This window comes from Camellia sinensis, chromosome 6, assembly GCF_055761805.1.
Source record: "Camellia sinensis isolate YWXY chromosome 6, ASM5576180v1, whole genome shotgun sequence".
NCBI classification, from domain to species: Eukaryota; Viridiplantae; Streptophyta; class Magnoliopsida; order Ericales; family Theaceae; genus Camellia; species Camellia sinensis.
The window spans coordinates 26,899,590-26,924,977 of NC_138966.1; positions in this window are offsets into that span (position 1 = coordinate 26,899,590).

Genomic DNA, 25,388 nt, shown 5'->3' on the forward strand with positions numbered 1-25,388 from the left:
ATTCTCTTGAGTGCAATGCCGGCCTTGATGGTAGGCAAGAGAGGCAACCGCCTCGAACCTCAAATCTTGACAAAATTTAGGGTAATTTTACTTATTATACTATTAAAGAGAGAGATAGAGAACAAGGGAGAAGATGAGTGAGCGTAAATTAAAGAAATCTTGACCCTATGATAAATTTGTGAATTAATCTCAGTCATTGATACAAAATATATCTCTTAGATATTTTGACATATTTTCAAAAATAGTCCTACGTTATTTTATATATATATATATATATATATATATTATAAATTGAATTTTACTAATAAAACCATATTTTCATTTCGAGTCTTCGTAATAAATTTTATAATACAATTTTATTAATTATATATATAAGCTAATTTTGTTTGGGTACTGGTGGATAAAACTAAATTATAAATACTTAATTATTTTATCTATAAAAAAAATGTTGTGATTATGCATAAAGGGCTCATTTAAAGGTTTCAAAAAACTCAGAACCAAGCATCTCTGAGAGTGTTAAAGTTTAAATTGCTGCGTCTCACCGATCAATATGTATCTACATTTGCATCTTTCAAATATACTAATATTCAAGTTGATAATTAATATATGATGATATAAATATCAATATAAATTTCAAAACCATTATCTAAAACCATGTGTGCATGAGTAAGCTTCCGTTGGTGGAATGTAATAATCCCAACACCTCCTTCTGTAGCTTAAAGTCATGCACATAGCCATGAACCTATAAACATCTATCTATCTCTATACATTATGTATTAGTTCTCAATCAATGAATGACTGAAAGAGGGTTTTCAGTCTTTTGACTAATGATTTTTTTATTGCAAAATAAACCTTAAATTAATCATGAAGATATTGTCATTAAGTTTGATAATGTGGTTTAGAAAACAACATATCTCAACCAACTAGATCTAATCTAGTTGGCTAACATACCTTTCTTAGGGCTTAATTCCAAACAAATTATAGATTCAATATCCCTTTGTGGGATTGAATGGGAGTGTAAGTACTTACGTGTTCTGTCAAGGATGCAGAGATTTTTTTTCATAACAACTAATAATTAACATTTACCGAAAAAAAAAAAAAAGAAAAAAAAAAAAAAGGAAAACAACACATCTCTGAAAGGGCTGCTTGTGTTGGAAAGTGAAAGAAAAACCTAACCACTCCCCAAAAAAGAAAGATTAATTATTCATTTGGATTCTAGTGAGACAGAGGTGGTGGTGGTGACTGGTGGTGAGGTTAGGGGACGTCAATGACATTTTTTTGGAAGATTTATGAGCTTTTGAAGTTCAAACATGATGCATGGCTTTTCCTTTTATGGTTGATTAGTCAGATCATTGTGAAAAGCTAGATATTTTTAAATGCATACAAAAATACAATATTTTGTCCATCGCCGAATTCTATGACTTGAGTAAACAGACAACATGCAAAAAGTAGGGTTAACCTCTATTCAAAAATTAGGGCACAATACACGTTAATAAAATTTAGAAACTTCTCCTATTTATTTATTGATATTGATATGGTATTTATTACATTATTAAAGTGATTCGTGCTTTAGATTTGACTGCTGCTATTACATCTTTTTTTTTTTTTTCCTTTTGACCATATTATATTTTTTAATTATAATTTTAATTTAACACAAAATTTCAATTTTATCCCTATTATTTTTAACCTTCCAAACCCATATCCAATCTGATGTAGAACAAGATTTTAAGAATTTTTATCTTTTTAGTTTTAATATTTTTAATATATTATTTTATTAAAATTTTTCTAATTTAGTATAAATATTTTAAAATTATTAGGTTTCTTAATTTTATTATTTTGGAATTAGACTTTGACTAAGATTTTAAATAGTTTAGAATTTTAGTTTCCTATTCTCTTAGGTTTCCTAATTTGTGTTGATTTAAGTTTCCTAATTTATTTTAGAATTACTTTTCCTACAAGTATTAGGTTTAGTTTATTATAAATAGTTATGTAAGCCTCATGGCAAAGACAACTTTATACAACTTTTATTCATTCAATCAATAATATTAAGATATTTTCTTTTCCTTGTGGATTCAAGGTTCTATTTTTCTCGTAGATTCAAGAGCCCCCTTTCGTCTACTAGAATGATATCTAGTCTACGTGTATTCCGCTGCGTCAAGTGGTATCAGAGCTAGGTTTCTCCTGGCTCGATATCATTCATCGAAAGATGAAGCACAAGCTCTATTGACGATGATCGTAGAGAAAGATCTAATAGGATTCGAGTCAAGGGACTTGCCCAAGGCCAACCTATTAGTCACAACATTAATAGGAACCGCGCTATGAGATTTGCCCAAGGCCAGCCTATTAATCACAACGTCTTAAGACGATCTTCTCGTTATCAATATGATAGTGAGGACGAATCTGAAGATGAGTTATTCAAAGATTATGGTGGTGAGTATCAGTCGGTAAGGCGACAACGAAGATTTAGTGATGTGTTCAATAGCAATAATTGTATCAATTATGACTTTTCAAATTATCAAGTACCACTAGAAATTCCCTATTTTAATGCTTCTTGTCATGCCGAGGATTTTATTTATTGGTTTCGCAAAGTTGACAAATTCCTGGAGTGTATGGAAATCTCTGAAGAAAAGTAAGCCAAATATGTCGCACGTAAGTTATAAGGTTATGTTTCTACATGATGGAAACAATTGCAGTATGATCAAAGGCGACAATACAAACAACCCATTAGGACGTGGCATAAGATGAAGAATTTGATGAGTTCTAGATTCCTTCAATCAAATCATGGGCAAATATTGTATCAACAATATCAAAGAAAGCTTGAATCCAAACAATTGTTCCAAGGTAATTCTGATTCACAATATTCTTCACAACTCAATAATTATTATGCAAATGTGGATACAGATTATTCGAGAAACATGAGTATGGTTCTGCCAAGTTTGGGTCACTCAAGTCTTGTATGTCAACAAATTTGTCACGCTCAACCACAGATTGAAGAAGAAAGGATTTTGAGTACCTTAATCTGAAGATGAGTTATCCGAAGATTATGGTGGTGAGTATCAGTCGGTAAGGCGACAACGAAGATTTAGTGATGTGTTCAATAGCAATAATTGTATCAATTATGACTTTTCAAATTATCAAGTACCACTAGAAATTTCCTATTTTAATACTTCTTGTCATGCCGAGGATTTTATTTATTGGTTTCGCAAAGTTGACAAATTCCTTCAGTGTATGGAAATCTCTGAAGAAAAGCAAGCCAAATATGTCGCACATAAGTTACAAGGTTATGTTTCTACATGGTGGAAACAATTGCAGTATGATCGAATGCGACAATACAAACAACCCATTAGGACGTGGCATAAGATGAAGAAGTTGATGAGTTCTAGATTCCTTCAATCAAATCATGGGCAAATATTGTATCAACAATATCAAAGAAAGCTTGAATCCAAACAATTGTTCCAAGGTAATTCTGATTCACAATATTCTTCGCAACTCAATAATTATTATGCAATTGTGGATACAGCTTATTCGAGAAACATGAGTATGGTTCTGCCAAGTTTGGGTCACTCAAGTCTTGTAGGTCAACAAATTTGTCACACTCAACCACAGATTGAAGAAGAAAAGATTTTGAGTACCTCAATGTTTCAAAATTTTGAAAACCCAAACAGACATTCAATTGAAGTAGAAAATCAAGTTGATTTCAATAATGGTGAGAACGTTGAAATTGATGAACGAGAGGTCACTGAAATTACTTTGATCAAGATGTTTGAAGAAGACAATGAAGAGGTGAAGCAAGAGAAAAACGTTCAAGGTAGCCAAGAGCTTCTAATGACGGAACTATCATCTCTTGATTATTATGATGGTTATGAGACCGCAAAAGAAGGAGATCTAGTTGAACTCAATGAAAAAGAAGAAATAAAAGATAAGGTAATAAAGTTGACATGTGCACCAAAGAAGTTGATTGAGGATGTTGCAATTGACATTCCAAGATTGATAATTGAATGTCCAATTGAATCTAAGACAGAGCAGGGTCCAGAGAGTATCCAACATAAGACAGAGTAGAGTCCAAAGAGTATCCAACATCAACATAAAATACACTTCGTTGATTTTCTTGGTGTGGAGCAATTTAATTTGATTTTCAATGCTTGTCCAATTGATCTTGTCAACCAATTGAAGCATATAGAGAACAACTTTCAGAAAGTAAACTTCTCTGCATATAATGTTCGAAAGAGGGACAAACAACTGAAGTATTCCAAGTATCTTTTTATTTGGCATGGAAGATGGCAGATCTCTAATATGAACTCGAGGACGAGTTCTTTCAAAGAAGAGGAGTCTGATGTAGGACAAAATTTTAAGAATTTTTATCTTTTTAGTTTTAATATTTTTGATATATTATTTTATTAGGATTTTTCTAATTTAGTATAAATATTTTAAAATTATTAGGTTTCTTAATTTTATTATTTTGGAATTAGACTTTGTCTAGGATTTTAAATAGTTTAGAATTTTAGTTTCCTATTCTCGTAGGTTTCCTAATTTGTGTTGATTTAAGTTTCCAAGTTTATTTTAGAATTACTTTTCCTACAAGTATTAGGTTTAGTTTATTATAAATAACTATGTAAGCCTCATGGCAAAGACAACTTTATACAACTTTTATTCATTCAATCAATAATATTAAGATATTTTCTTTTCTTTGTGGATTCAAGATTCTATTTTTCTCGTGGATTCGAGAGCCCCCTTTCGTCTACTAGAACGATATCTAGTCCCCGTGTATTCTGCTGCGTCACAAACCCTAACCCTACCCTCACCCACACCATCCCAAACCACTCACCACCAACTCCAATACACTTTCCTCGTCATTCACAGCATCAACGACCCACCTCCACCTTCGTCTCGCTTTCATGGCCCAATAACAGCGGCAACTTCTTACTCCAGTCACCTCTTCTTCGTCTTAGCAACCACCTACCACCAACTCCAGTTGAACCACTTTCGTACATGACTCTCTCTCTCTCTCTCTCTCTCTCTCTCTCTTTCTCTCTCTCCCTCCCTTCCCGTCAATTTTTCTTTTATACCTTACAGTTCAATAACCACTACGCATGATTCTCTCATCTTTATCTTAGCTCAGTTACATATAGAGCCAAACTTGTTGAATATGTTCAGTGATGCACAACCAAATATATTTCTTTTATTCGGCTACATACTACTGAACATTAGGCTTTTGTTTGGAACTGATTTTTCGAACAATGATGAGAGTGGTTGCATAGGCAAAAGAAAGGGTTGGGACACCTGCTGAAATGTAGGAGAGGTCGCAAAAGTGCAAGGATGATGATCGAAAGGAGATGTAGGAGGTCGTCGGCGAAGAATGGGAGTTGGAAGAGGATTGTCAGAAGGGGAAGTGATTAGATTAAACTGGGGTTAAAGTGATTTGTATTTTAGAATTTGAGTACTGTTATTAGCACTCCAATTTTTTCTTTTGAGCCCCCAATATCTTTTATTTTTTATTATAATTTTAACCCAACACAAAATTTCAATTTTATCTCTAATATCTCTAACCTTCAAACCCCATATCCAAACCCTAACCCTACCTTTACCCCCACCATCCTAAACCACTCACCACCAACTTTGATACGCTTTTTTCCACCAATCACAACACTAGCGACCTACCTCCACCTTCGTCACGCTTTCATGGCCCAAAAACGGCGACAAATTCCCATTTAGGCCACATCTTCTCCATCTTAGCCACCTCCTACCACTAGGGGTGGACATTCGTCGAGTCGTGCTGGACCGGGACTACATAATAAGAGACTTTGTGTCTGTTCAAACCTGACTTGGCCCTAACATCGAGCCTCTACATCTGTGCAAGCCCAATCTAAAAAAATAATAATCTCAGATCCACACACCGAACTATATGTTAAAAAAATTTAAAACATTCCAAAATTAAATTCAATTACACATTATATTTCTTAAATAAAATACTGACATCATTATAAATTGAACGGTTTTGTGTATAAATTGAAAATTTTCTTAAATAAATTCAATAACACATCACCACAAATGTGAATTTTAATAATATCAACAAAGATAAAGTTTACATCCTAACAAAAATATATATATTTAATATATTATAATTAGGGCTGCAAACGAGCCGAGTCGAGCTTTCAGATGTTTAGGCTCGGCTCGGCTCGGCTCGGCTCGGTCAAAGTAGGAGAAGCTCAAGCTCGAGTCGAGCTTCATAAATTATGTTCGAGCTTGGCTCGTTGGATAGTTTAAAAGCTCAAGCTCGGCTCGTCTAGGCTCGACAATGTAAATGAGCTCGAGCTCGAGCTCAAACAAGCTCGAAATTCTAATTTCCATCTATAACTCAAAAAAGGAAATTCCAATTCATATATGGAGAGCGATGTACAATGTTCTATTACTAATTTAATAAACTTTTCAATCATAGTTTTTTTTTCACAAAAAATCAAACCCCAAAAAAAAAAAATTATATACAACTAGTAATAAAATAAAAAAATTTGTGCATTACACAATGCATTAAATAGTGCATCCTTGAACAAAACATAATTGCCAAAAACACAGTGCATCCTTCAATAAAACACATTACATAGGACATTATACAATGCATCCTTAAACAAAACATAATAACCAAAAACTAAACCACTAATTTCTTGACTTATTTCACTTGAAAACATACCAAAAAAGTCTTCATTTCTTTGGAACTTCGCAAGAGCCTTCAACCTGTGACAGTAGAATTATTATATATGAATTAATCTTATGATAGTACTTAAGAAATTTAGTTTATTAAAGATGAAACATACCCAAAGATGTCAAACTAAGGAAGCAAAATCTCTTTGAAAGATGACTCCATAGTCTATCAAAAGAATCAATAATATATTATTTCAGTATTATGTTTCACATAAATTGATAATAAAGGAATTTGTCATTGTATTTGTATGGATCAAAATTAATAATTAAATAAAATACTTACATCTGATCCCTTTTTGAGTCCATGTAGTGCACGACCTAATTAGATCCACAGAGTAAGATTTGGACTGCTTCCGTTGATAATGATGCTCGATAGGGATCAATAACTTTACCACCAGCTCTAAATGTTGACTCCGACGCCACTGTACTGATTGGAATTGACAATATATCAGCTGCCATCTTGGACAATATCCAATACTTGAGGTTGTTCACTTTCCACCACTCCAATGCATCAAAATGGGAATTCGAACCTTCATTGCATATGTAAACACTTTCTTCTAAATAAATGTCCAAGTCAGATTTTGTAGGCTGAATTATTTCAGCTTTTCTAACAAAAGATTCAAATTTAGATCTTCCCGCCCCGAGAGCTTTTCCAAGACCAGAAGTAGCATTACTAGAATCATTAGCTTCTTGAGTTCTTTGCTGCAAACTTTGCTCATTGTTACTTGAAGTATGAATAACAGCATATTCATTGTCAAGCTCATACAGGGCCTCAGGCACCACGGAAATGTTTCTAGTAGCTTCTGTCTCTGGGTAAATCTCTAGAAAACAAAACTGAACAAGCATCAATTTGAATCTTGGATCCAACACTGCAGCTATAGCCATCAACAAATTACATTCACCCCAATACTTGTCAAAAAAAAAATTTCATCTTCAAAGCTATTGCCTTAATGTAATCATTGTCATCCACTGACTTCTCATTCAATATTTCTTTTATCCTGCAAACCTCTGCAAGGAACAAATTAGAAGTTGGATATTCACTCCCGGAGATGATATTTGTGACTTCATTGAAAATTGCCAAAAATTGACATACAATCTTAACTTTCACCCGATCTTCATGGCTAGGCATGTAAACAAAACTTGGATCCCTTTCTTGATATCTAGGGAAGACATCTTTAAACTCCAAAGCAGCAAACAACATTATATAAGCTGCATTCCACCGGGCTGGACAATCTAAAATCAATTTTTTTGAAGGCAATTGCAATTGCTTAGAAATCTCACTAAATTGATTAAGACGTGCTTCTGATGCACTCAAGTACTTGACACTATTTCGAACACTATCAACAATATCTCATATTTGGCCAAACCCATCATGCACCATGATATTCACTGTGTGGCCACAACAATGTTCATGAAAAATTTTTCCACCCAAAAGCAACTTCTTTTTCATTGCAAAGGTTTCTTTCAAAATTCTCAAGCAAACATCATTGTATGAAGCATTATCCACTGTTATAGTACACACCTTATTTTCAATGCCCCATTCAAGTAGACATATGTGAAGAGCATCTGCAATGATAACCCCAGTGTGTGGAGGTAGTACATTGCAAAAGGTAAGAACACGCTTGTGAAACTTCCGATCATTATCTATATATAAAATGATCCATGACAACCATGTATTGAATTTTTTGCCATGACTTCCATAGGTCGGTTGTAATGCTAATCCTATTAACACTTTTCAATAATGTTTTCAACTTCTTATTTTCTATATCATAAGCCAACACACAATCATTTTTTGCGGTGGTACGAGTTATCTTTTGCCAATGTGGAGTAGCAGTTTTCATGAACTTGTTAAATAAAAAAATGCTTCATTTGCATAAAAGAATACTCATGATAAAGTATCATATGAGAAGCAGCTTCCCTTATCTTGCTTGGTCATACTTGAAGGCTGCCACATTGGTCACTGTCAGACCCTGTTATCTCAAGTGATAGAACCCTTTGCTTTTTGTCAGCAAGTTGTCGTCTAGCACAATTGTTCAAGTGCCTAAGAAGTTGAGTTGTAGCACCCGTTGGAGGAATGGCAAATCTTGTTTTGCAATGCATGCATTCAGCCTTCTTGGTACCATCTGGAAGAACCATTTCTTTAATTTCATTCCAAACTTTTGATGTTCGTTTCCTAGTCTTCTTTTGGAATGGATTGCTGTCTTCGAAAACTTCGTTTTCTCTTGCATTTTCCTCCAGTTCAATTAAATTATCCACATCATTTGCATCTTCATTAACTATATCCATCAGTGGATTAGTGGATGACTCCTCAAACGACGAAAACGGTGCACAAGAATCTTGCTCTGGAGAAGTGAGATTAATTTGTCTATCTGACATATCTAAGAAAAATAACAATAATGCAAGAAATAAATTAATAGACTAATAAATTAACAATCAATATAAAATTGAACTATAATACTAATATTAAATACATTAAGAAACTGAAAATTGGACCAACCATTATATTAAATAAGTAAAACCAAGAGAGGAAATTACCCAAACAAAGCATCAAAAATAATTGTTAAAGCACAAAATTAGTAAATCATCTTTATTGACAAATGTAACCAAGACCCATATTTGAATATGGATATCTATATATATATATATATATACATATATATTTCAACTAATAATAGCACAATAAACTACAATATTATTGAAGTACTAAAATCACATACAAAACTGAAATGCAAATTCATGTTCAAAATTGGAGAGCAAATTCTGGTTTTGGAGTTTGGTTCAAGGATGCTCATTGCCATTCAATTTTGCAAAATAAATTATAATTTTGTGTGTCAAAATGTGAGCACTCATTATGCAACTAAAAAAAATAGGGGACAATATATGTACTGCTAATTGAACCACCATTGAATCAAATAAGTGAAATGAGAGAGAAAATTATCCAAAACAAAGCATCCAAGAATTGAACTGTTAAAGCATAAAATTAGTAAATCATCTTTATTGACAAATGTAACCAACACCAGATTTGAATATGGATATATAAACACACATGCACACACACACACACACACACACACACACACATATATATATATATACGCATGCACTCATTATGCAACGCAAAGATCATCTTCATAGACTAAACAAATATCAAAACTATGAAATACAATCATAAAGAGAGAGAGAGAGTGTGTGTGTGTGTGAGAGAGAAAGAGAGAGAGAGAGAAAGAGATTGTAATTTTCCCTAATTTATTTGTTCAAAACAGGGACCAAAAACCAATCAAAAAAAAAGGGGGGGGGGGGGGAACAAATATATACATGATTAAAGTTTCACTCTAGCAAAGAAGACAAACAAAATGTGTATAACATTGTGTGTATTAGAAGAGGTAGTGAGAAATACCTAATTCTGCAAATTTGAGACTAAAAGAAGAGAAGAGAGAAAGGGTCAATGGTGAAATAAGTGTACAGTATGCATATGAACATGTGAGACACCATGGTTGAGAGAGAGAGAGTAAGAGAGAAGAGAATTAACTTACCACAATGGATTCAAGAGAGAAGAATAATCTCCCAGTCTCAAATCTTCACAAAAGCAATGAAACTATACTACCGTCGATGTTTGAATGTCTGAGAGTTGATGAGTTTGTGCGATTGATTCAAGTGTTGGCCAGATCTGGATTGTTGAGTGTTTTGCAGCAGTAATAAGATAAAAATGTGTAGGTTACAAATAGTAGCAAGCAGGAGCAGTGTATGAATTTGATACACAGAGAAACCCTAATTTTGTTTTACTTATATACCATGGCTTGCGAGCCTTAACGAGCCGAGCCTTAGTCAACTTGAGCTCGGCTCGTTTAACAAACGAACCTGAAAATGTAGCTTGAGCTCGTTTATTAGCTAATCGAACCAAGCTCAAACGAGCTGTTAACGAGTCGAGCCCAAGCTGTTCATGAACAAATCAGTTCTTTTGCAACCCTAATTATAATTAATTAATTAATTTAATAGCGGGTTTGGTTGTATTGAAAGTATAAACTCCAATCCCAGCCGACTAATATACTCAGGTTGAAAATGTTAACCCCGCCAAACCTTATGGGCTAAAACAACCCTTCTCAAACCCTAAAAAAATAAGCTTGGTACCGGCGGGCTGGCTGGGCGGGCCAACAAGCCAATGCCCATCCCTACCTACCACAAACTCTAGTTGAACCTACTCCCCTTTCTCGCTCTCTTGCGCCTCTCTCTCTCTCTCTCTCTCTCTCTCTCTCTCTCTCTCTCACACTCTTTATACCTCACAGTTTGGTTGCCGCTACACGTGATTCTTTCATCTTTATTTTCGTTCGGTTATACAAAGTCGGACTTGTTGAATATGTTCGGTGATTCACAATCGAACATATGTCTTTTATTTGACTACATACTACTAAACATTAGTCTTTTGTTTTGAATTGGTTTTTTGAACGACGACGCGAATGGTCGCAAAAGCAAAAGAAATGGTTAAAGTTCTTGTCGAAATGTGAGGAAGGTCGCAGAAGTACGGGGGTGGATATCGAAAGGAAGAGTAAGAGGTCGTCAACGAAAGAGGAAAGTCGAGGAAAAGTCGCTAAAGGGGGACTGTCGAAGGAGAGAATGAGGGAGTTGCATGTGAAAGTTGTAGGGATGGGGTTCAAAGGGTATATTTCGAATTATGGCATGGGTCCAAACAAATGAAGAGAGAAGCAATTTTGGCCATGGGGTTCTAAGGAAAGATGTGAAGGCATTTAGCTGCACATTTTAGATTTCAAACTTATTTAATTCATGATGATGATATCCAGATTTGTATGATCAAATTCGATTTGATGAACTTACAAGAGAAATTGTGAGTTTCAAGTGAGCAATTGTCTAGTATCGACAAAGACTCTTCGATGTTTGAGTTAGCAGACTCAACTAATGAAGAACCAAAACAATAAAGAGTAATGCAAAGCAACTCGTCCTTAAAGTAGTAGAGTTTTAGGGTTTTGTGTATTTCTAACCTTGGTTTTACTTTCTTTTACTTTTTATTAAGGGTTTTTATCATGGCCGATTAGTAATCAATTAATTTATTTTTTTTTAAAAAGGTAAATTACACTCACCTCCCTTGAGGTTTAGAGAATATACAGTAAACCTTATAGTTTCCACATAATTTTATTGAGTTTTTTTGAAATTTTAATTCATATAACATTTAACATCTTTTCATCAATAATTTAATAATTATATGAATGAAAAATAATATTATTATCTCTTTTATATGAAAATATATACTTTACATTGTTTATTTTTATATTTTTTCACAATCTAGATTAATTTCGATCCATTTAACCTTATTAAAATGGAGATCAATGTAATTATGTCAAAATTATGGGATTTACTATAATTTTTTTTTTCAAATCTTTAGGGATGTCATTGTGATTTACCCTTAAAAAATGTGTAAGATTTATTAGTTTGTATAGTTATGCAATGACATACACTGAAATTTGGGCGAATTCCATTAGGAATTAATGGGCAAGTGTACTATATTTGAAAAGATTTTAAATGTTTAATTCCAAAGTGTTCTCAAATTTGTATTGAGTCAAGTTTTTTCTAGAAAATTTCTTTTATATTCTAGATTTTAAATTTAAGCTTAATTCAAGTTTGCTATTTTTTTTTTTTTTTTGTAGCTTTGACTTTATGTAATTTTTGCTTGATTTAAGACGTGAATTGTAACTTGATCACCAATAATTGTTTATTATAAATTGAGTTGTAACCCTTTCAAACTATGCAGTTATTGTTGGACTAACAAAATTGAGGAAAAATTTCTCTAATTTATGTTAATCTTCTCATTTATTTTTTGTAGAGAAAATTGGTGATAAATCCAATCGAAGGAGAGTATAAGGTATTAGGTCCGGTGGATATTTTTTTTTAGTGAGAAATCCACTCTTTATGAAATAATTTGGTGAAAAGTCCTTTTATTATTTTGGGAGGACATTTTGTTTTCAATTTTACCCTTTAATTTTTTTGTTGACTTTTTTTTTTGACTATTTATTCAATTTATATCGATATGCTCAAATTTTTTTGACTATCTATTCAAAAATTTTAACTATCTATTCAATTTTTTCCACTTATTTGTACAAATATCTATCCAAAGTTTATTATCTTGTTCAATTTTTTCTCTTATTTGTTTAAATATAGTTTTGTACAAATTAAATTTTTTATCTGTTCAAATTAATACTATCTATTAAAATTTTTTTATATATAACCCATCTGCTAAAAATCTATCTGTTTAATTTTTTTAAACAAATTTGATCTCTCTTATCTGTTCAGTTTTTGTTTCTAAATTATATTTGTTGAAATTTTGATTCTAGCTGTTCAAAATCTATATGTGTGAAATGCCATATATTGAAATTCATGTCCTATTTTCCCTCTCTATTGAAATTTATCTATTCAAATTATTTTTCAAGTAGTAATCTAATATGTGTTTGTTATCTGTGCAAATTAGAGCCCTCAATGCATTTGTTATCTGTGTAATCAGATCACTATCTATACAATCTATCATTTTATTATTTGTGCAAATTACAAACCTATTCAACAATAAATCGTACAGATCTGAGCCATTACAGATCTATTCAATGCTATTCAAGATCTGTTTCATCATCAATAACAACAACGATTTTTAAAAAAAACGAAAAAAAAAAGAAGAAAAAACTCCATTCAGATTTGATATCTCTCCTCTAAACCCTAGCAGGTCTCAACTCAAAACCCTAGCGATTGGTATTGTCGAGGTGTCGAAGTCTTGCATTCACTGGTAACTGTGAGCCATGACAGAACGACAATCAGGACATAACCAGAAGTACTCCATTCGCTCTCGTCTGGTTCCATCTTCTCCTACTCCAATTACTCCAGTGATTCGCTGGCTGAAAAGTACTCTTTCAACCTCCATCATATTTGACAAGTCTAAGGGAGGTGGCAATAGAGATCCAGACCTCAACTAAAGAAGAAGACGAAGAAAACTTCAACAGAGTTCTAGACAAAGAAGAAAAATAAGAAGAAGATCCAGACCTTAACAAAGATCTAGATGAATTAGAGTTCAAATCCTACGGTCTCAATTGAGTTCTCTCTCTCTCATATCCAAATCCGGACCCAGAACAATAAGAAAAAGACAAGAGGTGAGTCAGATCAACGAAAAATAAGAGAGATAGAGATCTAGAAACGTTAAAGATGAGATTGACAGAGAGAGATCAGAGAATGAGGAAGAGGAGATCGACAAAGGAAAATCACCGACATTAGAAACCCTAAACTTACGATGGAGAGAGAGAGAATATGTCACGACCCAAACCCGGTATCTAGGGATTCGGCATCAAAACAACTGAAGTCATAACAAATTAATAGTGCAGTGGAGTAAAATGAAAAGATACCTAAAACTTTAATTTAATTAAAATATATACGTTGGAGTTTCTATTCATTTACATTGCCAGAGTTGGACTAAGACTACAATGTGTCTGGTGCCTACCCCACGCACTGGTCCTGACACGTTACCGGAAAATGGTTAACAGCTATAAGCACATAGCAGAGTGAGAAATATTATACTGAGAATATAAGGGTATAAAAGTCACCATGGATAATTATTTGGTCTAAACAAAGATTAGTTTGGTAACAAAAATACATAAATAATTTTAAATAACAGAAGCATAATGCGGAAATCATATAAACAAATAATCATAACTACGGTACAAAACAGAATAGAACAGATGTATGGACTCAAGAGGTGGCTCATACGAACTCTAGAGTTGGCTCCCACAATAGTGTAGCACTTAGGTCCGTACAACACTTGACTCTACACCAGAAATCAGAAAGTCAGTGGATCCATGACAACAGAGGGTCACTTAAAGTGACAACAGAACAGAACAGAGGGTCACATAAAGTGACGATTCATCGGACTAATGGACATTAAAGCCCCCCAAGGCATAAGACCGTCAAAGGGCCAATGGTTATTTAAGTCCCCTAAGGTATAAGACCTCTATAGTGATACTTATAAAATAATTATCAAAAATGAATTTAATAAACAATTATATCTATGGGTTTTCTTTTAAAACAAATAGGATTGATTTAACAAATTACATACTTAAAAATTAATATAATTTGCAAAATAAATTTTACATAAAACAATTTATAATAGTTCAAAATATAATAAAACTCACCTCAAAACCCATCCCTAACTTTAACTCTGTCATTTCTCTTGTTGTTTTCTATTTTGTTTAAATAGGTGATTTTCGCTCACTACACAACCCCACTATCGATGTGGCTTACCACATGGCTCTTCAAATTCCTAAAAAAAAAACACATGCATATATACAAAACGCATGGTGAGCCACACGGCTATACAAACCCTTAATAGCACAAAAATCCCTATTTTAAAATTATATTGCATTTTAGCAAATATAACCATAAAATTAAATAGTTTTTGAGTATCAATTTAACATTTAATATTATATGATAACTAATTTAGCTTAAGGTGTTTCAAAACTAGATTATCGTATAATTTTCATAACAGGTATTATTTGGGGTGTTACAAAATAAGTTTTGAAAAATATAAATTGAACAGATAAGAAAGTGGTCCAAACAAATAAGCGTGCAAATTTTGAGGGTAGTTTGGTCATTTTGCAGAATAATGTCTTTATGGACATACTATTTTAGCACTTGGACGTTTGAGCAAAGAAAATTCAAAATTAGATTTATCCCCCTAGCCCCTTTTTTTCTATTCATTCCATACAATTCCCACATTAGTATTGCTCATAACAAATAGAGGGTTAGCCATACTAGTAAGGCCGACCCTGAAATCTTCAGGGCCTAAGGTGAAATCTTAAAATTTGGGTCATTCATTATTTTTTTTATATATAAAAAAAATCATTAATCCAAAATTGTGTATAATGTAAATTCAAAATTAGTGTAAGGTAAGTCATGCGTAGAATGAATGTAATCTATAAATATATTTTTTTTGAGTTAATTTTTAAGATTTTATAGAATTATTGTATACATAATCATAAAAAATAAAAATAAAAATATTTATGAGTAAAATGGTAGGTACTTATATTGTTTTTTACTAGTACCCACACAAAAAATGTTTGCAAATATAATCACTAAAATTATATATTAAAATCTACTTACACAGATTAAGACATGAAGAAAATCAATCAATTTGTTTGGTTTTGATTTTCAGAAAATAATTTTCAAAAAAAATTACTTTTTTATTTTTCGTATTTTAATGTTTTCAATGAATTTTTTTGATAGGTTAAGCAAATTTTTTTTAATTTTTAGACACACCTAACATAAACACACTTAAAAAGTATAATATTTGTAAAAAAAAATATTTAAAAAATACATTAAATACCAAAAAAATATAAAATAAATATGAAAATTCAGTACATTTTTCTCATTTTTGTATATTTGTTAATTTTTTTAAATATTTTTTCACAAATATTTTACTATTTAGATACATCTAAGTAAAGTGCATCTAAAAAAGTAAAAAACTTGCTTAAAATTTTTAAAATATTCACAAAAGATAAAAAAAATACAAAAAATAAAAAATTCAGTTTTCAGATAACTGAATTCAGAAAACTGAAACCAAACACTGATTATAACTCAAAAATATATAAAAAAATCGGTTTTGTTTCTTTATAATTTAATAAATTCAAATTACATTAAGAAAAAACACTATCCAATCTATGAAGAAGAAGAGGGAAAATATCGGACAAAATCCAAAATTGTATTATGAAATGAAAATTAAGTAATTACAGCAGAATATCAAATTTAATATTACTTTTTTTTAGCATTTTTAGGAGTAAAAAATTTAAGTTTACATGTAATTTGTAAGAAGGAAGTAACTTGCCTCCAGTCCGAGATCGGATTGGACGGTATTGTTCGGCTCGTGCAAACCCACCACATGTCCTATTTTGATAATCTGAACCGTTTAATATATAAAAGTCGTCGAGTACTATATACCTGTAAAATATTACATTGATCAGATATCGATAGCTATCCCATCGGATCAGTTTTTTGTCAACTGTTAATTTGTTCGCCATCTTTTTTTTATACAAAACTGATTTGATCACATAGCTATCGATATTCGATCAACGTGATTTTTTTTTTTAATATATAGTACTCGACGAGTTCTACACATTCAACGGTTCAGATTATCAAAGCGGGACCCATGGTGGGCCTCCAAGAGCTGAGCAGCACCATCCAATCCAATCTCGGACTAGAGGCAAGTTGCTCCCTTGTAACATCTCCAATCCGTAACCTTTTGAAAATGTGCTAAAAAATATCTCCAAACGTTTATCAAATTAAAAAAGAAACATTATTTTTCATCAAATTAGGAATTCATCAAATTTGAATTTGATGAAATTTAAAGAGATAAAGCATTGGAGAATTTATTTTTTTTTTTAAATCAAATTTGATGAAAGAGGAAAATTTGGGATAAGATATAAAAAAATTTTAAATAGTTTAATGAAAATTTGATGAAAAATTAAGTTTTCTACTCAAATTATTAGATAAAAAAAATAAAAAATAAAAAAAGTAGTAAATGTTGAAGATGTTCTAAGATATTTTAATTTGTACTGTGAAGTACAATTAATTGGTTTTCACCTTTATTTTTAAACCTACAAACACCGTAAGAGTTAAAATTATTTGGTGGGCCTCTAAAATTTGGCGAAATTTGAGAGATTAAGGTGGCCGCCTTACTCGCCTTGAGTCAAGGCCGGCACTGCATACAAGTAAATATTGGATGTAAATAGTGATACCATGATACAACAGTATTATTCAATGAGTAATCTTGATTTACAGTACGGATTACAACTGATGATGCAGTTCATTCCAGGTGGAACGGGTCGGATTGATCTACGCTTCTCAAACCAGTATCCAAATGACCAAGCCCACCAGAAGACCTGCACAAGAGTTCAACGGGAAAGGGGAGTCCCCCAGCGAACCCTCCGACGAGCAAGTTAGAAAGAGAAGTGGAATGTGGAGATAGATTAGAGATAGAAAGCTTAACCTTCTTCTTGTCTTCGATGTCTGCTTATATCCTTTGGTAATCATTTCGTTGTCCCTTCCGACCTGCCATCTTGGCCGAAAGTCTATGCTCTAGCTTGCCTTGTTCATGGTAAGCCGTTCTGTCTCGACGGGGAGAGGTTATCGCAACAAATGCTGTAAGGGGCTTCATTAATGACTAATGTGCAGTGCAATAACTTTGCAGGATCTTTGTCTGCTTATGTGGCCTGTCCTTCACCTGCCACGTGTCTAAGTGTCATTGGTTCTTGATGCCATGTTGAGCTCTAGCAACGCCGGGCTTCATTAGTTAAATTATGTATTGGGCCCTAACTAGTGGGCTTGGGTTGTTCATAGTGGGCTATAGCTTTTATGGGCTTACCCATGTCAGTAGTCCCTCATTCCCGAGTGCAGCTTTAGTCCAACGAAGGGAATAAAGAAGAAAACGATGGTTGTTAGAGACGGCGGGGAGAAGGGCGGTCGAACGGAGGGGCCAACCAGGGGGGGCCGAACGCGAAGGCGACCGCGAAAAGTGACCGAGTGGAGGGACCGACCATGAGGAGGGCCGACCGCGAAGGGTGACCGACCATGAGGAGGCCCGACCACGAAGAGTGACCGAGTGGAGGGACCGACCATAAGGAGGGCCGACCGCGAAAGGTAACCGAGTGGAAGGACCGACCATGAGGAGGGCCGACCGCAAAGGGTGACCGAGTGGAGGGACCGACCATAAGAAGGGCCGACCGTGAAAGGTGACCGAGTGGAGAGAGAAGTGGCGGTGCGCGGGGCTCGAGGAGTGGCTGGGGCACGTGGTGAAGTGAAGTGGAATAGACAGGGAAGGGAGAAGGGGCAGTGGATCGTGGTTGTACACGTGGCAGAATCCCGTAATGGGGAAGGTTAGGCGTTGTGCAAGAAATGAAACGATAGGTCAATATAGGGTGTTGAAAAGACAGTTTTGGCGGATTTTTAAAAATTTTCAAACTGGCGAAATTTAATTGTGACCCTTGAAATATAGGTAAGTCTTGGGCGTTTGGTATTATCCGTTTTACCTATCTCTTTGCAAAAAACCAAAACATCCCAGAAGTGAACTCGTTCGTTGCCAGTGATACACCCCTGCAACACTTTGTGAACTTTCTTGTGCCCCCATCCGAAGCCATTCGAAGACACACAAGAGAGATGGCCCAAGAGGAAGCAACAACTGCAAGGGTTGATCCACTAGGTGACGACGATGCGGTGGATTTGGTGAAGCAGTATCGTGCGGAGCGTAGGGAAGAAGGGGTAGTCGGTGAAGCGGTGCGGGCTCGTCCAAGGACGATGATTGTAGCCCCGAAACCTATTAGCCAAGTGGAACCGGACCACTGGCACACCAAGCCGGACAGATCTACGCTTACGGAGGAGGAGTTTGAGGGAATAAGAAGGAAGTACCAGATTCCCTCGGAGATAAGGTTAAGATTGCCGACATCCAAGGAAAGGGCGTTGGATGTGCGACCGGGCGAGTTCAGCTTGTACAATGAGGCGTTGCGAGGGGATTTGAGGCTACTTCTCCCACAAGTGGTGGTAGATGTGTTGAACAAGTTAGAGGCGGCACCAGGGCAGCTGATGCCGAACGCCTGGAAGATAGTGATGGCCTACGCAAGTGCCTGGCTGCAGGCAATCGGAAGGGCGGCAATGACAGTGAAGGAGTTCTTCTCCTGCTACAAGGCCTCCGGTCAGCAGGAGACTTGGGTCACTCTGCAAGCGGTGACGAGGCGAGGGCTGGTGGTGGGTCTTCCATCTTCAGTGAAGGGATGGAGGCTGAGATGGTTCTTTGTGATGGCGAACGGTAGGGTCAGAATTCGCACGACGTGGAAGATCCCCACGAAATCGGTCGAGCCCAAGTTGGACGGGATGGCCGAAGACCAAGTGAAGAGGGTAAGGGAATGGAGGGAGGAGAAGGGAGTAAGGTGGGACGAGCTGGTCCTTCCGTCAACGTTGTTTGCCCTGAACTTGGGTTCACAACCGTTGGGGGAGGATCCGGCAAGGGAGGAGTTGGAGAGGCAACGGAAAGCGGAGAAGGTGGAGGAAATGAGATTGTTCGCCCGAGCGAACAAATATAAGGAGACCCAACTGGGGCCTGCTCCGAAGTTGGTGCCGAGGAAGAGGATTCGGCCTCGTCCTAAACCTTTGGGGGACAAGGATCTGACTGAGTTTTCCCCCTTGCCATAACCCGTAGACCCACTGAAGGAGAGAAGCAGATGAGAGGTGGAGGTAGGGCTAAGGAAGTTGAAGAAGAAAAGAGTCACCACTGAGGGGGCAAAAGATGCACCCGCCTTGAAGAAGATGAGGGTTGATGGAGAAGACACCCCCATGGTGGAGCAGGCAGAGGAGAGGGAGGTGGGGGCGACTCTAGAAGGGATGGTTGTCCTAGATGCACAAGGGGACGAAGGTCAAGGGGCCCAAATGGAGAAAAAACACATGAGTGCCATGGGCCCCAAGATGCAAGTGGAAAGTGGGTCGGCTGGCCCTGAGGAGGGGGCAGAGCGGCAGCCCAAGGGGGGTCCTGCGTCCCAGGGAGAGGGAGAAGGGGTCAAGTTGAAGACTGCCATCTACCATGCTCCGGCAGTGTCTGGGCAACTGGAGGAAGAAGGAGGCCCAGCCAGGACAGCTGCAGATCGCCTGTTGGGAGTAGTGGAAGACACAGCCGTGCGCTCGATGGCCAGTTTTACTGAGGCTGAGCTGCTAAGGGGGTTGTACTCTGCCCAAATGGAGGCGACCGCCTTAGCAGGTGCCCTACTAAACAAGGCGGCAGCTGCAAGAGGCGAATTGAGGCCACTGCAGGCAAAGTTGGGGGAGGCGGAGGCGGAGGCCCAACTTGAAAATTTGAAGAGGGAGAGCGTAGGCTGGAGAAAGGTCGCGTGGAGTGCCTATGCCAGGGGGTTTGAAGAGGCCCAGAAGGCAAAGAAAATGGAGGTGTTGGCGATGGTGCAGAGGAATATTGCCGACCGTGCCCATGCTGAGCTACTTGCGACCAAGTTGGAGATAGAGACGAAATGTCGTAAGGTGGTGTCGCTCGAGTTCTAGCTGGTTGGCGAGCAGAAGAAGCTGGAAGAGGCCCAAAAAGCCTGCACCGTCGCCAACGAACGGTGGGATGAGGCCATGACCTGCAATAAAGATCTTCATGCTCAGTCAATCAAAGAAAAAGAAAAAGCGGATGTGAAGATCGCTGGGCTGGAGAGGACGTTGGCAGATGAGCGGGCCAAGTCAATGGAGGAGAAGGCGGGGCTGGAAAAGGCCTTGGAGGAAGAAAGGGCAAAGTTGGAATCTGAGAGGGCGGCGTACCCCAATCTATATGTTGTAGCTATTGAGCAATTCAATGGGTTCGTCGATTTCCAGATGGCCATTGACGCCGCCATTGCCAGCAGCTTGGCGACAAAGGGAGATAAGGGGGCTGGCCCATCGGGAGCGACCGCTGGGAGCATGTCACGACCCAAACCCGCCCCTGTAGGTTTAGCATCGTAACCGGCCAGTAACCCGTGGATTACCAAAGGCCTCTTGACAGATAAGCATATAATAAAGGGCTACGGAAGCAGATGTACAAAAACATAAATAGTCCAATGAGCTGTGATAACATACATGGGACAGAATATTTCAAAACTTATATATATACATAAGCGTGTCGATAGAAGGACATCAGTATTTACAAAACATTTACAAAAGTGTAATTCCCAGGATCCGACTTTACAAAACAGACAGAGACTAGCATATGTACAAAAACAGCCATGTGTCTAGACTTCGATCGGAACCTCCTTGGGAGGCACAATGGTTGGTTGACAAAAACGGAAATGAAGGCCATTAACTCTGGCCCTGATCACACGCCGGCTCACTTACATACATAATATAAACTGTGAGCGAAAGCTCAGTGAACAATAACAGAGTAAAAAGGTTTCAATAAATGAGTCTGCACAGATTTAGAAATCATAATTTAGTTTCGTATCAAATTCATAATTTGTCCAGATCATATACAGAAATCATGAGGTATGCTTAAGTATACATGATACATCCATTAGCATTAACAGAACAGATGCAGACACGTAAGGGTTACGAATAACCAGTTCCATAAAGGAACCTCCGGATCTGGGTAACTGAGAATAAATACGCTGAGCCCTATTATGGAGACTCCGGTACGGGTAACAAAGTGCAGATAGATTAAGTTCCATGATGGAATCTCCGATACCAGGTAACAGCCAACAGATATCACATGATGCTAAGGATGTCACGAATACATATCAGAAATTGGACAATCATTCATTGTACAGAACATAGCACTTTAGAAAACAGATCTTATTTTATCACACAGAAAATAAATACAGTTGAACATAACTTTACTACGTTATTACTCACAGTTGGCCTCGAAACAGACAGATGGTGTAGATTGGTCAAACGGTACGCGGCACGTGACCTACACGACACATAACAGATACATACTTGAAACACACGTTCGAATTGTATATAACTCATGTAGTTTGCTCTATGTGTGTCTCTTACCTTTAATCCTCATTATGGGGCCTTAGACATGGCCTAGGAATGCCTATGATGGAATGAGGATGTAAGAATACATTGGAAAACATTTCTCGAAACTTGCTGAAAATAAGGTCCACGCTCGAGCGTGGATTTCCCTGCTCGAGCGACATGCAAACAATGAAGCTCCGCTCGAGCGTGACTTTCCACGCTCGAGCGGATGCAAACAACGAAGCTCCGCTCGAGCGTGACTTTCCACGCTCGAGCGGACTGTAAACTTTTGAAAAAGTACTGAATGCATGATTTTCACGCTCGATGGGTGCTCGACCTACGCTCGAGCGTGAGACTCAAAATCTCGCTCGAGCGTGGATTCCCTTGCTCGAGCGGACTGTAAAACACAAGAGCTTCTGGGTATATGCATTTCACGCTCGAGCGTAAACATCGTCGCTCGAGCGGAGCACATGTACTCAGAGTGCACGCTCGAGCGTAAAGTTCCACGCTCGAGCGTGGATCAAATTTCTGGAATTTCCAGATTTGATCACCAAGCTCAAATTCAACCCCAAATGCAACAAACTCAATTTTTTGGGCCCAAAACTTGAGGAAATACATGAAGACTCATAAAACAACATATTTTGAAGATCATTTTACAAAATCAAAGCCCAGAAGTATGCCAATTGAGCAACATTCAACTTGAAACTTAAAATTAATTCATGAACATAACATGCATGTACATTTTTGAGCTAAGGCTTTCCAAAACATGATCAAATGCTACTAAATAACATGAAACTCATTGTGTTTCCAAAATTAGAGTGAACTCAACACATGCATAAAGGAATTCTTGAAAATCAATCTTCAAAATGCTATGAAACATGCATGCATGCATGGATTGATCTACTTCCCTACTCCTTAAGCTTGATTCACACATCTTATAGCTCAATTTACTTGAATTCATGCATGAACAACTTAAATCCACAATTACAAGAATGAATTTCCTACCTTAGATGTTTAATTGGGCTTTAGGTACTAGAATCTTGAACAAGATGAGCAAGCTTCAAATTTCCTTCTGGCAATTCTCTCCTTGAATTCAATTCTTGAACCTAGGACCCAAATCCCTCAATTCTCCCTCATTCTCACATTTTCTTTCTCTAAAGGCTCAAGTGTGATCAAATGAATAAAAGTGGTGAGTGGGCTCAAAATGGCCTATCAAGTAACAATTGATCAAAAGTAATCAAATGGCATTATTTTAATCAAATTTAATTGCCCCGAGCCGAATTTTAATTAAACCTACCATAAAATTCTGTAAATCCTAATTAGCACATAAATCAAGTCAATTTCTGATTCGGACGCCGATAAGGCTTTCAATTCGCAGATCGAAACTAAAATATGAACAAATCTTTCTACACCGAATAGATAGAGACACAAAAGCATAATGCAATACACATGCAAATTAATTAACATCCCTCCTAAATTACTGTTAGGCATAATTAAGTACGGATTAACATTATTCAGAGGTCGGGGTTGTTACAGAGTAGGAGTAAAGAAGAAGTGATCCAGAGCTTCCAGCGGTCGGACTTCTACAAACATGAGATAGCTGAGTTCCGGGACAGCAGCTGGAAGACTTTCAAGTGTAAAGCAGAAGAGCTGTTCCCAGACTTGGAATTGAACAATGTAAGGATAAACGAAGACGACGTGGCCCAGACCCCCTTAGACGAGGGTGTGGACGAAGAGGATCCTGCCTTTAGTGAAGAAGATTGATGAATGTAAAATAATTGCACTTTGTTTGTAAATGAAATTTTTCTTGTTGTTGTGTTTGTTGTTTTTTGTTGGGCGTGAAACTTCTGTAGTAAACTTATGCATAAGTTTGTGAACAAATAAATGATGAGTTGGGTTTTTGTTTTTATGCTATTGTCTTTTTTGTTTGTGGATCTGCAAAGGTGAATAAACCATAGTGAAGTTTAAAATTTAAGAACACCACAACGCAAAGGGAAGTTTAAAATGTGAGAATGTTAAAAACGTGAAGTTGCGAATCACGACCCAACAGGGAGCCAGTCTGACTTGGAAAACATTGAACTGCAAAGGTCCTAAAATGTAAAGTTTTAAATCATGTTGTAAGAGTGTTAATAAATAATAGGTTGGGTTGGTAAATGTAAGTTAAAAAATGTAAAGAGTATGAAGAGGCGTAAAAACGTGGACCTGGAATTTGACTAAGTATGGCAACTATGCCACAATCATGAAGTTGCAATAGTGGCCTTGGCCGAGCGCTTCATTCGTGCTCAGTTTGGGTTGAGCCATGATTAACGCGGTCTGGCTGAGTCTTCAAGCAACTCAGTCTAGCCAAGCTCTTCATGCTCAGTCTGGCTGAGGTCTTTCATCCTCAGTCTAGCTGAGGCTTTTCATGCTCAGTCTGGCTGAGGTCTTTCATGCTCATTCTGGCTGAGGCTTTTCATGCTCAGTCTGGCTGAGGCTTTGAGTAACTCAGTCTAGCTGAGCTCTTCATGTTCAGTCTGGCTGAGGCTTTTCATGCTCAGTCTGGCTGAATGCTGCAATCAGGACGTTATTGAAATACCACACAGATAACTGAGATATAAAATTGTTGTCATGTAAAGTGTAGCCCATTTGATCATAAATTTACACCATATGAGAAGAGAATAAGAACATTCAAGTGTGTAGATCGTCAAAAAGAAAATACAGCAACTGATCAATACAAAAATAGGGCTTCATTGAAAATAACGCTTTAAGTGCTCGGCGTTCGACAGATGGGGAAGATCTCGATCTTCCATGTCCTGAGGTCGGTAAGTGCCCGGATGAGGTCTGGCTTTAACGACGTAAGGTCCCTCTCACTTGGCTGTCAACTTGCCCTCAGCCAGATTTGTGGTGGCAAGAGTTGCTTCGTGTAAAACAAGGTCTCCCACGGCGAACTCCCTCGGTCAGACTTTGCGGTTGTAGTGAGTTCTCATTTTCTGTTGATATAAGGCCTGTTTGACAGCAGTGGTCTCTCGGATTTCTTCAATCAGGTCTAGGTCGGCTCAACGCAGTTCTTCAGTGAGTTCTGGATTTGGGTGCAGAACCCTCGGGGTAGGCAGACCGATCTCCACTGGGATGATCGCCTCAGCGCCGTATGTTAAGCGAAAGGAGGTCTCCCTAGTGGGGGTTCGGGCTGTAGTACGGTACGCCCAGAGTAT